This window comes from Girardinichthys multiradiatus, chromosome 13 (genome assembly GCF_021462225.1).
Source record: "Girardinichthys multiradiatus isolate DD_20200921_A chromosome 13, DD_fGirMul_XY1, whole genome shotgun sequence".
Lineage (NCBI taxonomy): Eukaryota > Metazoa > Chordata > Actinopteri > Cyprinodontiformes > Goodeidae > Girardinichthys > Girardinichthys multiradiatus.
In genome coordinates, this window is record NC_061806.1 from 34,753,934 (window position 1) to 34,769,670 (window position 15,737).

General features: G+C 39.3%; 1 protein-coding gene across 3 annotated transcripts in view; it reads right to left on the minus strand.

Annotated features, from left to right (window-relative positions):
• Nucleotides 1-14,496, minus strand: part of LOC124879129 (semaphorin-6D-like) — a 227,913-nt gene extending 213,417 nt beyond the window's left edge. For all 3 annotated transcript variants that reach the window (XM_047383469.1, XM_047383470.1, XM_047383468.1), the window contains exon 1: nucleotides 14,221-14,496. The gene's annotated coding sequence lies outside the window, so the exon portion shown is untranslated. The remainder of the gene's footprint in view (nucleotides 1-14,220) is intronic.
• Between the last annotated feature and the right edge of the window lie 1,241 nt (nucleotides 14,497-15,737).

Sequence of the window (15,737 nt, forward strand, 5' to 3'; positions counted from 1 at the left end):
TTGCCATTTTGGTCCAGCCTCATTTGACCCATTACTACAGCTAATGGGTTATTTTCCCATGGATCAGAAACGTGTTTCCTGTGTTCTTGCATCTAATGAGTTAAACAGACAATTTTTATTCAAGATGCATCATCAAATTGTAAGACCAATTCCCACTCATTGATTTTTGAAAAGAGATGCGGATTTTAGCCAATTGCAATTTCTTGTTATGAACAAAATAAGCAAAATACTTTCTGAATAAGGTGAAAACTCTACTGTCCTAACAATAAAATGTTTAGCGGAAATTAAAACCATTTTCTCCCAAACCAAAGATACAGAGTCACTTCTCTCTAATTCACTGGAAATCTACAAATACAGTAAAATCCCCCTGGTTATGGGAAAGAGGTTCCTGTGCTTAATAAAAGTAATTACAGCAAATCTTCTTTAATCCATTACAGAATTAGACCATTAGTGTTAGCATCTATAAATGCAACGTACATAATACCACAATAAATATTTGAAAATCCGCTGGGTCTGTAAGTTAAGTTTAGGTGAAAATGCTTCAACTTGCTGTTATGCGTTAGATTGTTGAGGCATTCATTCCTTCATTGTAACTATTCAGTGGCCTTAAGAAGCCTTTCTATAAAGACTGCTTATCCATTTATATTGGGACCAGAGTTAACATCAACCTCTGTGTCAGAGAAATGAGAGTCCATTACACAGATCTGTAGTTAATCACGATTTTACTGATCTGTCAGCACAAAGATAAAATTATTAGAGCTGACATTTTAAACTCTTTAACATCTTATATTAGGAGTTAGTGCGGTTGGCGCAGAGTATTACTTGCTACTTGCTTCCCAGTAGACCCTTGCCTTAATTGCATTTGCTATGATGCGTTCATCTTCCTGTTGTCCGCTTAAGTCCAACTCCCAGTTTGAAAATAGCAGCCGTAAGAAACAGCCAACGTGCCGCCAAAGGAAAACACATTTTTCTTTCTAGAAACATCCTACATCTCTGCAATTCCTCTAACCTAATTTTTAATTAACCAACTTGAGAATAGCTAACCAAGTCTTCCTGCAGCTAGAACTTCCATACAGAGAAGTGTAGGTATCAGCATGAGCTGGTAGCAATAAACAATAGTTTATTTAAAAGCCAGAATGAGGACATGAAAACAGTGCTCTGAATGCACAATACTCTCCAAAATAAAGCCATTTCTTTTGCACAGTAAACCTACAAAATATGACAAACTTTGTATCAAAAAATGGAAAACAAATGTATATTTTATATTTAATATCAAAACCTCGCTTCATGTTTGCATGTTAACGCCAGTGTCTTAATGCTAGCAGGGCAGCACTGCGGTTTGGCTGTTAACACTGTTGCCTTGGAGCAAGAAGTGTCTATATTCAAATCGAGTATTTGTGGGGGTTTTCTGGATCTTTTGGTTCTAGGCCGTGTCCAAAAACTTGCATGTTACTTTAACTGAAGATTTTTTATTATTCTAGAGGTGTGTGTGTGTGTGTGTGTGTGTGTGTGTGTGTGTGTGCACACGCAAGGATTGATTCATGTTCACCTGTTGCCCTATTACCCACTTGACCAGTAGATGTAGGCACCAACCATAGTTAGCCAGAATAGGATAAACAGTGTATAAACAAAAATAAAAAATAAATCAGGTCAACATCTAAAACATGTAGGACGATGGTTTGGAACCACTAATCTAGTCCACTGAGCTCTTACTAAAAATACTCTCAGCTGTCAACTTATGTGCTTAATTCCAAACATGAAAAAGCATAAGTATTCTCACATTATACAGGTCCTTCTCAAAAAATTTGCATATTGTGATAAAGTTCATTATTTTCCATAATGTCATGATGAAAATTTAACATTCATATATTTTAGATTCATTGCACACTAACTGAAATATTTCAGGTCTTTTATTGTCTTATTACAGATGATTTTGGCATACAGCTCATGAAAACCCAAAATTCCTATCTCACATAATTAGCATATCATTAAAAGGGTCTCTAAACGAGCTATGAACCTAATCATCTGAATCAACGAGTTAACTCTAAACACCTGCAAAAGATTCCTGAGGCCTTTAAAACTCCAGCCTGGTTTATCACTCAAAACCCCAATCATGGGTAAGAATGCCGACCTGACTGCTGTCCAGAAGGCCACTATTGACACCCTCAAGCAAGAGGGTAAGACACAGAAAGAAATTTCTGAACGAATAGGCTGTTCCCAGAGTGCTGTATCAAGGCACCTCAGTGGGAAGTCTGTGGGAAGGAAAAAGTGTGGCAGAAAACGCTGCACAACGAGAAGAGGTGACCGGACCCTGAGGAAGATTGTGGAGAAGGGCCGATTCCAGACCTTGGGGGACCCGCGGAAGCAGTGGACTGAGTCTGGAGTAGAAACATCTAGAGCCACTGTGCACAGGCGTGTGCAGGAAATGGGCTACAGGTGCCGCATTCCCCAGACCTGGGCTACAGAGAAGCAGCACTGGACTGTTGCTCAGTGGTCCAAAGTACTTTTTTCGGATGAAAGCAAATTCTGCATGTCATTCGCAAATTAAGGTGCCAGAGTCTGGAGGAAGACTGGGGAGAAGGAAATGCCACAATGCCAGAAGTCCAGTGTCAAGTACCCACAGTCAGTGATGGTCTGGGGTGCCGTGTCAGCTGCTGGTGTTGGTCCACTGTGTTTTATCAATGGCAGGGTCAATGCAGCTAGCTATCAAGAGATTTTGGAGCACTTCATGCTTCCATCTGCTGAAAAGCTTTATGGAGATGAAGATTTCATTTTTCAGCACGACCTGGCACCTGCTCACAGTGCCAAAACCACTGGTAAATGGTTTACTGACCATGGTATCACTGTGCTCAATTGGCCTGCCAACTCTCCTGACCTGAACCCCATAGAGAATCTGTGGGATATTGTGAAGAGAACGTTGAGAGACTCAAGACCCAACACTCTGGATGAGCTAAAGGCCGCTATCGAAGCATCCTGGGCCTCCATAAGACCTCAGCAGTGCCACAGGCTGATTGCCTCCATGCCACGCCGCATTGAAGCAGTCATTCCTGCAACAGGATTCCCGACCAAGTATTGAGTGCATAACTGTACATGATTATTTGAAGGTTGACGTTTTTTGTATTAAAAACACTTTTCTTTTATTGGTTGGATGAAATATGCTAATTTTGTGAGATAGGAATTTTGGGTTTTCATGAGCTGTATGCCAAAATCATCCGTATTAAGACAATAAAGACCTGAAATATTTCAGTTAGTATGCAATGAATCTAAAATATATGAATGTTAAATTTTCATCATTACATTATAGAAAATAATGAACTTTATCACAATATGCTAATTTTTTGAGAAGGACCTGTATTCTTGTTATTTAAAGAAACAGAGGACCAACGTCGAGAGAACAGATCCTACTGATTAGAAGTAGACCAAATAAAAAACTCTGGCAGCAGTGAGTCTGATTATAGAGGATCAGAGAACAGACAAAGGATCAAATCTCAAGAAACCTTTGCTGGAAAAGGTTTTCAAGCAAATAGACCAAGAAAACTGACTAAAGCATTAAATACATTTAGTCTGCAAGAAATCAATCAAGAGATAAACAACTGAGGAGGACAGCAAAGGGGATGGGAATGTAGGAAAAAGACAAAGCAAGAGACACAGCAAGATTAACCTGAAAACATTAATTGGAGAGAAGGTCACAAGTCTCCTGGGTCTCAACACACACTGATGAGCTTGTTAGCTGATTAGCAAACTATGTGTGAGTGAGACAGTCACATGAGGACTATGGTCACTAAAAACTAGAAGAAAACCATGTTTCTGTAATGGAGTCAAATCCATGTACCTCAGAACCAACCTTTCCTTCATGAAACCTTTCTCAACCAGTCAGTACTTAATAGTTTCCATTTGTCCAGTTTTAAACAAGTAGAATTAAAAGAAACATTTGGGGGAGGAAAACAAGTCATAACTAGCTATTCAAGCAAGTATTTAAACAGAATTAAGCCAATTAACAATAAAATGAAACATTTTGAGAGAACAAATAAAGGAACTATTAATTATCAAAGAGTTATGTGATATAGAGTTAAAGCCTATCGCGCATCTGCTGATATTCATCAACTGCATCCTCAAGACCTAACACTTCACTGAAAGGCATAATCTACATCAGACCTGATGTGATGGATATATTTAGCAGTTAAAAACAAAGGACAATCTCTGTTCTATTCAATAAGAGATTTAAATGTCTACCATTTGCTACAGTTTTTACATTTATCACTCTGGTTCAAAATCAATAAAATCAGATGAATCCGATGAACTTTGTAAAGCTTCAAAATAGCCTTTTCATTTTTCTACATTAAAGGTGTTGTGGGACCCAAACGGATCAAGACACTCCTTTTGAAAATTATCAATAAATCCCATGACGACAGAACCTTTGGGACAACACCTGTAGATCATTGATGAAGCTTTAAAGCCTTTTTGAAACTCTTCATTATTGAGCTACCTTCAGTCTAGGCAGTTAAGCCCATAATGTACTGTGTCATGTTTAAGCCATGGAAGCAGGCTTGATGTTCACAAATGCCACTTCACTAACTTAATCATTCCAGGAACAACTTGGCCGTTTCTAAAATCTAGGATGTACTCTGGTTGGAGTGCTGCTGGATCAGCGGCTTATCAGGGTTCCTTTTCCAAAGCTCTGTCCATCAACCTGGAAAATAGGAACAATTTAACACTCAGCTCAACTGCGTTCCAGGTTTCAGACAGCCTGTCACATTTGCTAATGGTTGCGCTCACAAAATAGACTAACTACAATTAACAATTAAAAACCACTAATGCATTTTATGTATTTAATAACTGTAGCAATACATTCACAAGCAGAAGTTGTACTGTACTGTGTGTGCAATTACCTTATCGAGTCTGAAATGAAAAGAAATGCTAATTAAAAGTTAATACGATATTAATGCATAGAAGGGATCCACTGGATTCCAAGGTTCAGGTTGGTGGCAACCCTTGAACCAACCAGGATGGGACACTCTTGTGATTCTTTGGCTGTATTGGCTTGACAGCACATAGTCGACTACAACACTTCGTCCCCACTGAAACAATGATGATCTATAAGTCCATTACACGCTTCCAATAAAAAGGGCTTTTGTTCCTTTCATAGTAATTTCACACATTTGGCTAATTAAAATATATATATATACTAGCTGCTTATGATGTACAATACCTGAAAACAATCCTAAATCATTTTCAGAATTTTTGGGCAGTCGTTCAAAGTCAGACATTCACACATATTTCCTTAGAATTTAATATATCCAGCTTTAAACTGCATAACAGCAAAATGGTTGCGTGTCCTTTGCTACAGTGTATGTTGATGTGTGTTCTATATATACAGAATGTAGGGAAACTTAAACTGTTTTCTTCTCTCTTGACCACCTGTTTGCATTTCACAGAAAAGGAAGAAAAAAAAGACAGCTTTTTTTCCTCTGGGAAAAAATATCTGAACACAAATTCAGAAGGACCAAAGCAGTTTACCATCTAAAAAACAAAGACAGCAGCACCAGGGGCCTTTGTAATAGGAGCACTTTATCTGTCAGCTGCAACGTCACATGCCATTACAGTCCTATATTATGGTGGAGAGGCCTGACAGTAAAGCACGGGCCTCAGGACTGGAGTCGTATTTTCAGGCCGATTATAGCAGCGATTTGGCCTTCACGCCTCATTCTCTGAACCATCCGAGGCCACGATGCCTGTCTGCCTCCTGCAGCTTTATGGATCAACAATCCACCTTTGAGGCCGTCTTAGATGCACCTGTTACTCATCCGGATCCGCTCAGCAACTAGGGTGGGTAGTTGTAGCAATCCACTGAATGTGTCACATTCTATCCCAGAGTCCTGTAGTCAGACTGCCACCTTGTTGTTATCTTGGCAAGGCTGCAAACTACAAACAGCATAAAGGTGGGGAGAAGGAAAGGTTCGGAATCTGTCTGCAGATTAATCAAACCTTTCACTTTGACTGAAATATCCCTTAAAATAATAAATAAATGTAATAAATTCTGAGATGTCTCACGGCTCTGTGCTGAGTATGAAATTCCAAACTGCAGACTCAAAGAAACTTGAGTCATAGGGTTTAAAAATAAAAAATAAAATCAGATTCCTATTCTGTGGGAATCTGCATTCAAGGCACCAATTTCAAAAACTGATTTCCAGCACATCAGTCAACTGTTTCAGCCTGGTACAAGGAACATTTCTGCAGCTGCACTTTGCAAAGGAAGCAGGCACACTCAGTGAAGGTTTAGTACATAGCTTACAACCTAGCTTTTGTGGCTCGCGCCTCTTTAGCGCTCTTGGCTTCGACCACATAGTCAAGTGCAACACTCAAAGCCTTTCTGTCACAATGATGGCATATTATACCAATGAAGGCCAATGATAAGGATCTTATTCCTTTCAAAGTAATTTTGCACATTTGCCCCTTTAGAAATATTTTAGCAGCTTCTTACAGACAACTGAAAAACCCACGTGGCATGAGCAGATATATTAAACTTGTCAAACTAGCTGGGTCATACGGAAAAAAACAAATCATAACCGCACAATCACTAATGCATGTTTATCACTTTTTGAACATGGTCCTTATAGAAAAACACAACAGAAAATGTAGGACAAAAATCACTTCTGAAAAACATTGAAATACATCTGTGCAATTTAGCCAACTCCGGACAAACACTAGTCATATTTAATAAATTTACTGACATGCTTAGGACTTTAACTACACCAGGACTCGGTCTCAGACTGTATTACACAACTCAAAAATTTATTTTAATTGCAAAGGTAACCACCCTTAAAGGCAATGTGTTGACATGGATTAAGCTCTTGGTAAATGCAAGCTTTAAGAAGATAAATGAGTGAGCAAAATTAGAATGATGCATTGATGCGAGAAAATAAAACGGAACTAGAGAGGATGTGTCTTGCATAGCCTTTACAATCCGTCTGCTTTGGCAGACAATTAACATTATCCCCTCCAACACCATTAACCCTCCACAAACAAAGTCAGTACACAACCTCCAATGGTTATAATAAAGTGCATGGTATACTGTTGTTTAGGGCTGCCCATGAGGAAAATACTCAAATACAATATTAGTGCTGAAAATTGCAATGACAATAACGATTACATTTAAGACACATTTTCCTGACTCTTTTCTGCCTTGTCCACCATTTTTTGTAAGCTTCAACATTTCAGGCACTACAAATGTACATATGTTCAGCATCAAGGACATTTAGAGACTATCCAAGTGGCCACATACATTGTTGCCATGTGGGTCTAATAAGTTTTGTTGAATAAACACATTTTGAAAGTCCAAAATGAAGTCTTTCATTTCAATTACCGTATTTTCCGCACTATAAGGCGCACCTTTGATGAATGGCCTATTTTAGAACTTTTTTCATATATAGGGCGCACCGGATTATAAGGCGCATAGAATAAGAGAAGCAGCACTGGACTGTTGCTCAGTGGTCCAAAGTACTTTTTTCGGATGAAAGCAAATTCTGCATGTCATTCAGAAATCAAGGTGCCAGAGTCTGGAGGAAGACTGGGGAGAAGGAAATGCCAAAATGCCAGAAGTCCAGTGTCAAGTACCCACAGTCAGTGATGGTCTGGGGTGCCGTGTCAGCTGCTGGTGTTGGTCCACTGTGTTTTATCAAGGGCAGGGTCAATGCAGCTAGCTATCAGGAGATTTTGGAGCACTTCATGCTTCCATCTGCTGAAAAGCTTTATGGAGATGAAGGTTTCATTTTTCAGCACGACCTGGCACCTGCTCACAGTGCCAAAACCACTGGTAAATGGTTTACTGACCATGGTATCACTGTGCTCAATTGGCCTGCCAACTCTCCTGACCTGAACCCCATAGAGAATCTGTGGGATATTGTGAAGAGAACGTTGAGAGACTCAAGACCCAACACTCTGGATGAGCTAAAGGCCGCTATAAGCTACTGCAGTCAAACGTTCGACTGGGGTTGCGTTATGCATCCACTAGATGGAGCTGTGCTAAAGAGAATGTCAACAAAACAGTCAGATAAGTCAGTCAGTCAAACTTTATTAATACACTACAAATCAGCGTTCTGATAACTCCATTCACTCTCATGGTAAGGTCTCCTCTACATAGAATTCTATTAAATAGAGCCAACCGCACGTTAGGAATGCATTGGAGTCTATGAAGTTGAAGTTGAAATCAAACGTTAAAACGTGAAAGGGAACTTTTCCCTGATTCAGTAAACACGTAAAAGAAACAGTTTGATGCACTAAATCAAACGTTAGTACTGTTAACCTTTCCTGTTTCTGTCCCCTGACCGTAGTCTGATGACACAGGGGAGACGCTTTCTCCAGGGCCGAAGTTACTAGTTTCCTCGGGGTTAACTCCCTCACTCATACGTTGCTAAGTTGAGCATGAAGAAACAGCATCAAAACACTGAGTTGTTGACGAGATTCGGGGGTTCTTTTTAATGACTTTGCAGCACGTAAAAACACAGGGCTTACAGACCCATACACCGCTGCTCCGGTCGCCGTCTCTACCCACCCCACACACACAATAATACCGACGTCACTCCTTCACTCCTGATTCTCAGCTGCGGCAGCACACAGCGCCACCTCTGTCCGGAGGAGTAATGTCAACATCTTCCATACACACACACGAAATATACACCCCACACACTGAGCTTCTAATCACATATAGTTCAAGCAATTTCTGCAACAGTACATTCAAACGTTATACACACACAAGTGGTGTTGGACTAGGAGTAAGCACAGTACAGGTGTTTACCGCTATTACTTCGGCGACACCCCTGACTACGGTAGCCGTAATGCTGCAAGCGGTGCGGCTTTGTAGTTTACCAGTCGTACTGAAACATTTTGACAGAGCGCCGTGTACAACCAGTATGGATCAACCAATTAACCAATTGATCCATATATAAGGCGCTCCGGATTACAAGGCGCACTGTCATTTTTTGAAAAAATTAAAGGTTTTTAAGTGCGCCTTATAGTGCGGAAAATACGGTACGTCTTTTTGTCTTTAAGCAGTACACAGAGCAGTAAATAAACAAGACGTTCTTTATTTAGGCCCTTTTAAATGTTGCAAGGTTAAAAAAACATGGGAAATTGAAAAAGGAACGTGCGTACAACAATTAATGTTCATCTTTAAATGATCAGTAATTCAACATCTTACAGTAGCTACTAGTCATTTCAAATCATTTGTCAGGAAGAGCTTCAGCATGGCAATCTTCCCCATCTTGACACTGCTTTTATTTGCACACAAGCTGATCCGGCGTTAGGATAAATTCAAAACAATTTAAATCTGATGCAAGGACGATAGCTTTCACTTGTCAGTACTTTTCAAAATACATGAAAATCCGATTTTGTTCAACTCTGATTCTTTTACTCGTGGCAAAATTTTTTTCCTCACAGCATAAAAACAAAAGGAAATTAACATTTGGAAAGAGAAGCACCCTTGACAATAGGTTATTATTTGTGCCTGATTGTGTGTTCTGTAGTCAGCCTCTGCTACATCACAACACACACAAACACACACACAAACACAGGATTAGAACAAAAGGCGAGTCCCGCGGCACTGATTTGCTCAGAGAACATAATAGCTGATGACATGCGGCAGTTTGGAGGCTTTCAAAGCAACACGGCTAATCTTCCTGCACTGGAATAACATTATTTTCTCCGCTTCCTCCTCCTCACCACCCGCCCACCGGGGACTCGCAGGTTATTGTGTCCAAACGCACCCCAAGGTTAACCCACACAATGACTGGGCAGCGGTGAGCCATGCATCCAGCTGATCGGGCTGCCCTGCTGATAGATTGTGATGACGCAGGTGATCGTTCAGAATGGGGTTCAAACACAACAAAGGGACATTTCAGATTGTAGCACCTTCAAACTGAACAATAAAGCACAGAGGCTAGACTGGAAGAGAGATAAAAAAAGGGGGGAGGGGAACAGAAGAGGAATTGAAAAAGTGTTTTTTGGTGTCAATCCAGGTTTATATTGTGTGTTTAACAAAGAAACGTCTGCTGTTTGACCTCAAAGCGAGGACAGCCCAGAAAAACAATAATGATCTGGAACAATGGAGAGAAACCCAACACTAAACATTCAAATCTCCGATTTTAGTAGAAAATACTTTGTCTCTCCCCAATAAATACTTAAATCTGACATTTTCCAAAAACAAAGCCTGAACCAAAACTGGCCGGTGAGATTGGATATAAAACAATATAATAAAATCCATTAAATCAACTTGCTTTTAAGCTCAACAATCAAATGCATGGAAAGGTGAACGGAGGTAATGAAAATCCCAAAATCCATAGTCATGAATTATGGAGTGCATTGATTATTTTTCATTTGATCTGGCTGAAACACAGGCAAGTAATGCCCAATTTTCAACAGGTGAGGCGCCTGTCCAACCTTCTGATTCTGATCAGTGTTGATGGTAATACAACACCAGGATTGTGAGGATGGGAACTAATGACCTAAAATATTCAATCATTTAATGTGTATTTTTTGGGATGCCGATAAAACTGAAAACACTAAGAATTTAATCCGACAACTATTGCTATAGTATTAGTAGTATTATTACTGATAATTGGATTCAATTACATTTGACACATACAAAAAGTATTAATTTAATGTAAAAATTAGAGATGCACAAGTCAGCTGTTGACCAGACCAGCCCATGATTTTTGAAACTCCAAATTTTGATATTTTGCCAATAAGCAATTGAACCATACACAACCCTAAGCAAATGGTGCAGACAACACCGCTAATCAGTGGAGAGGGTGTTACTGAGAGAACAAAGTGTTCTGTATCGGTGAGATGTTTAAGAATATATAGTTACAGACATGGAGATGTAAAAAAAACTGTATTTTCTGCAACATGGTGAAACATGTCTTAAAGCATAAGATCGCAAGCAGATAAAAGGAAGGCTGAAGATATATTAAAATGTATAACAATGTTACTGTCTTATACTTCTGAGCTATCAGTCTCTCTTATGAAACTTGCTGGATTTGAGGCATAGCAGCTTTTTGGAAATCTCAGAATTAAGGAAAAGATCTACATTCTCGAGGAAATACACAGGCAGTGCTGTTTCACTCATGCTAGCTCAGCTAACTACACTAATCAGTAATATAGGATGCAAAAGCCAGGTTAAAATGTTAGTCTGTGTTCAATAATAATAAAACCCTGTTTTACAGAGAATAAAATCTTAAACATGATGTAGCTTCTCCTTCTTCAGAATAAATCGATATTGGTCTAAATTAGTATCGGTCCTCCAAAGCCTGGCTCCGGACACGATTTAATGGCATCCATTTGTGTTATCCTAGCTTACAGGCTTGTCCGCTGGGAAGTATTAGTAGTTATGGGCCATAACTCATGTTATGCTTTTATCATAGTCCTTGGATCTCCCAAGAGAATCACATAAGAAGTAAAAGGTAATCATTTAATTTTTTTCTTTACAAATAGTCCATGTGCTCAAAAACTCACTAGTCTGGGTTTAAAAACTCACATCTCAGCAGACCTAACACCAGAGTAGTGATGTGCCTTTATGTGATAGGCTAAACAAGTTGCACCTGCCTTTACTATACACATAAAAATAAAACAGTGAAGCAAATAAATAACCTTTAAACATTTGCAAAGATTATCCTTGAAAGTACACCCCACATGTATGACAAATACAATAATAGTTAATCAAAATAAAACTGCAGCAGTCACTGATGCAACAAACCGTTTCCTAACCCTCACTTCTGTGTCTTTTGCCTCAACCTCACATTATTCTGCACACGAGCAGATATGATCTGCTCATAAACATTTATGTCCGGCTTTTAAATCAGATATCGCCGGCAGTCATTTTCCTTGTAAAATAGCGGTAAATGTGTATTTAACCTCCATTAGACCTCATCTCCTCCCACATATATTAACTTGTTTGCATTCGCTGACAGAATACAGTCTGTGCCCGACATGCAGCAGTAACTCTGCATGCTGACTTAGTCCTCCGCACCTCCGCCGCGACTCTGATGCCAAAAAACATCAACACTGACATTATCAATTCAATATCCTGCTCATAAGGGACGGCTAATTGGTGGAACGGTGTCCTTTCTGAAGCGACAGGTGGGCCTCACTTTTTATTTCTGAACAAAAGTAAAAAAAGAAAAAACATAAATGAAGAGGATGACCTTCAGAGCAGCTGCTCTTTTACCTCCAATGATAACAGAAATTAACTGTTAATACTCTAAATCTATGCGCAGCATGGTTAATGAGAGGCCGAAGGATGCCAATTACACACAATTTGAGATGTTTACTCTGAAATTTTACCCTTAAATTGCCAAGCAGTGCCTAAACAGCAGCTCTTATTGGCAATATATTCAGTATTTTCCCAAAAGAAAGAAAGTTTTGCAGACTTGTTGTGGTGGTCCTGCTGTTCTTCAGCTCCCTATTAGGATTATTTTAGTTTTTTTGATATTTTTCATATTTCTTTGTGAAGATTAAACAACAAGAATACCAACTCAAAGACAACTTGTTTAAAATACATATTGCAAATACCTGATATAAATATCATGTTTAGATCATATCTTCGTCTTAGAGCGATCCTATTCAAAGAATAAAAGAAACTCAGAGGGACAGAGGCTCCATTTTATGTTAAAAATCTAATCAAACAGCAGGTTGAGATAAATAAATCAGTGCAGTGTGCCACATATGAACTTTAAAAATCACAAAGTCTGGTAAAATGACAAACAATACCTTAAATTGTTCTGTTATTTTATGGTTATGCTTTATAAATATTTATTAGAAGCTTCCTAAATGTTCCTAAATATCTTCTTATTGATGAAACATGGATATAATTGTATTTTGTCAAAATAACATAAATCAGAATTTAGAAAAAGATTTACAAAAACAACACCATGAAATCGACCAGAGGCATTCATTCTGGCTTAATATGAAATTAGTTATTTGTTTGACACAGGGAAAGCTCTTTTAGTCTGAATTTTCTAACAAAAACAAGCTGCTCAGTGGGAGCTCTGCTGAACAGATTTCACTTTTTTTCTGACTGCTGAACCAGGAGGAGCAGACTTCATCCACGTCATTAACAAAATGATCAAAATTCTCCACCCAGAGGCGATCAACTTGCTTCTGCTGCGTATGTAGAGTGAAGGCGGTTTGGTAGCAGTTTAACACCCAGGAATACTCCCAGTGAAGCAAACTGTTTAAAGATAGCAAATCAGCTAAACTTCAAAATTATTTATAATTCTGTCCGCAAAATACAGAAATATAATGCAGAAGGAGTATGAAATCTCCGAAACAGAACAGGCCATCTATCTTATTTACCCTGGGAGGTTACGCAGAAAAGTCTAATGAGGTATTACGGCATGATCTTCCCACCACACGCCCGAAATCCTATCCGATAAGAGCTGTTTCACTATACGAGCAATAAGAACTATTGATCGGTTCAGTGATTGGCCCTTTCAAGAGACTAAAGTCCCCGGTGAATAAATCATTTATGAGCATTAACGTCAGTCGCAGTTGTGCGCCGCCAGGTACCTGGAACCAGAACAAGAGGAATCCTGGACCTGAAATACCACCTCTGCTGAGCTGAGAGGGGACTCTGCGGCTGTCAGAGGACCTGGGCTGAGGCGGTCCAAACAGACAGACAGATTCAGATCTGTGAAACCGATCACTGAAAATGCACCTATACACAGAAGGGAAGACAAAGACTCCCACCCAAAACGTCCGCGCCGATCCTGCAGTTAGATATGATCAGACTTTCACGGGGAACGCAGAGAGGAACCACTGAAGTGGAGGCTTTACTCCCCAAGCACACGCACCCAGAGCCACCAGCATCATGTCAGCATCATGTCAGCATCAGACAGGATGAGACTGAAGTTAAACAATGACTGAATATGCGTGCAGATAACAGATGCACGTGGCCCTGAGGTAGTTTTATTAGTGCAGCTGCGCATGCTGACGTCCAGCTGACTGGCAGCTGTCAATCAGAGGTGCCAAATGCGCACGCGCTTTTTCATAAAAACCACGAGGATAAAGGTCACGCCATCATGCAAAAAAAACAAAAAACTATTTAATCTGTCTATCGCACAAACACACACTATAAAACTGCATTCACTCGGCATGCACGCACACACACAGTGGGAGAACGACATTGTGTCCTGCAAAAAAGCGCAATAAAAACAAGTTGAAACACACCTTTCTTTCTGCTCATCTCCAAAGACTCCGTTAAGACTAAGTCCGTTCAGCCCGAACACGTTGCCCGGTTCACATTAATCCACAGCCGCTCCAATTATTTCCAAAATTAAACCGGGACGAACCCGGTAAAAAGAATCCTTTCCCAGCAAGCACCGAGAGAAGAATGCAAATAAATCCACGAAGAGAGCGAGCTTTACACAGTGAAAGAACCGGGTATAAGGTGCGCCAACTCCAGGTCAACCGACACAATGAGGCGTTTCTCAGCAGCCCAGCGTCTCCGGTCCCCAGAGCCACGCCTTCCTCATTATCATAATAGATTGGCTGGAGCCAATCAGAGAGCAGGACAGAGGGATTCAGCGTACCTCTCAGTTAGTTTAAATTATAAATATCTTACTGGTTGCCCTCAGTAAGAGTCGTAACTCTGTAAGTAACTGAAAAAAAATACACATATATATATATATATATATAATGCCTGGATCTAGTGAAGGCTGGACGTTTTTTGTTTGCTTTTAGAGATCTGACAACTTGAAATGATGTGATGCCAAATAAATAAATAAAAAAGTTTGAATTTCAAAAACATCAATATGAGGTAAGCCAATACATAATATATGACGCCAAATCCTTCATTTTAATATTCTGAGCAAAATATACGAAAGGTTTCAGTAATGTATTATAAAACTGAATTATAATATCCCCATTTTGTAATATATTTTTAATATAAAGCCTTATTTAATTATTTTACAATAGTATCAAATTATGCAGGATAATTAATTTAACTGACACTAAAGCAAATTGGTTGATGGATGTCTTATAGCACTTTAAAATGTATTTACAATGTATTGTTTAAACTTTGCTTCATTGTCATATACAGTTCTGATGCTCATTTGCCTATTATAGGTACTTTCATCAAGCTTGCTGCCAGTCCAACATTTTCCTGGAACATTCCACATGGGGAGGTGGAGAACAGCAGCAGAAGCCAATGACATGAACGAGAAGTGGAAGCATGAGTACTAAGAGATGTGATTACTGAAACAAAGAGCAGTTGAGTGTAACTAAATGTTTTGGTGCAGAAGATGAATGAAGGAGTTGACCAAAATCGACCAACGGATATGGAACGAACACAGAGGGAATCACTTAGATCTGGAAAGTAACTAAACACAAGAAGACACAGAAAGACACAGTAGACATGACTAAACACTATAATCAAACTACCAAAACCTAAGAATGAACAGAAATACAAGAATAACACAAAACTGAAAACCAAATTGACTATCTAACCCTAAAGTTCTTAGGATCATGACATTTATAGAGATAGATCGAACTAAGTCAGGCAAAGATGCATCTAAGTTTAACTGGCCTACACCCTGGTCCAGACAGTTTGATCTGTGAGAATACGGGTCTGTAAAATTTTGCAGCTGTGTAAATGAATTTCATGGAGCCTTTTCACCCATATAATGGAGAATACATTCACAAATTTATCTGGTGGTCACATATCCAAGGAATAATGTGCTAGATGG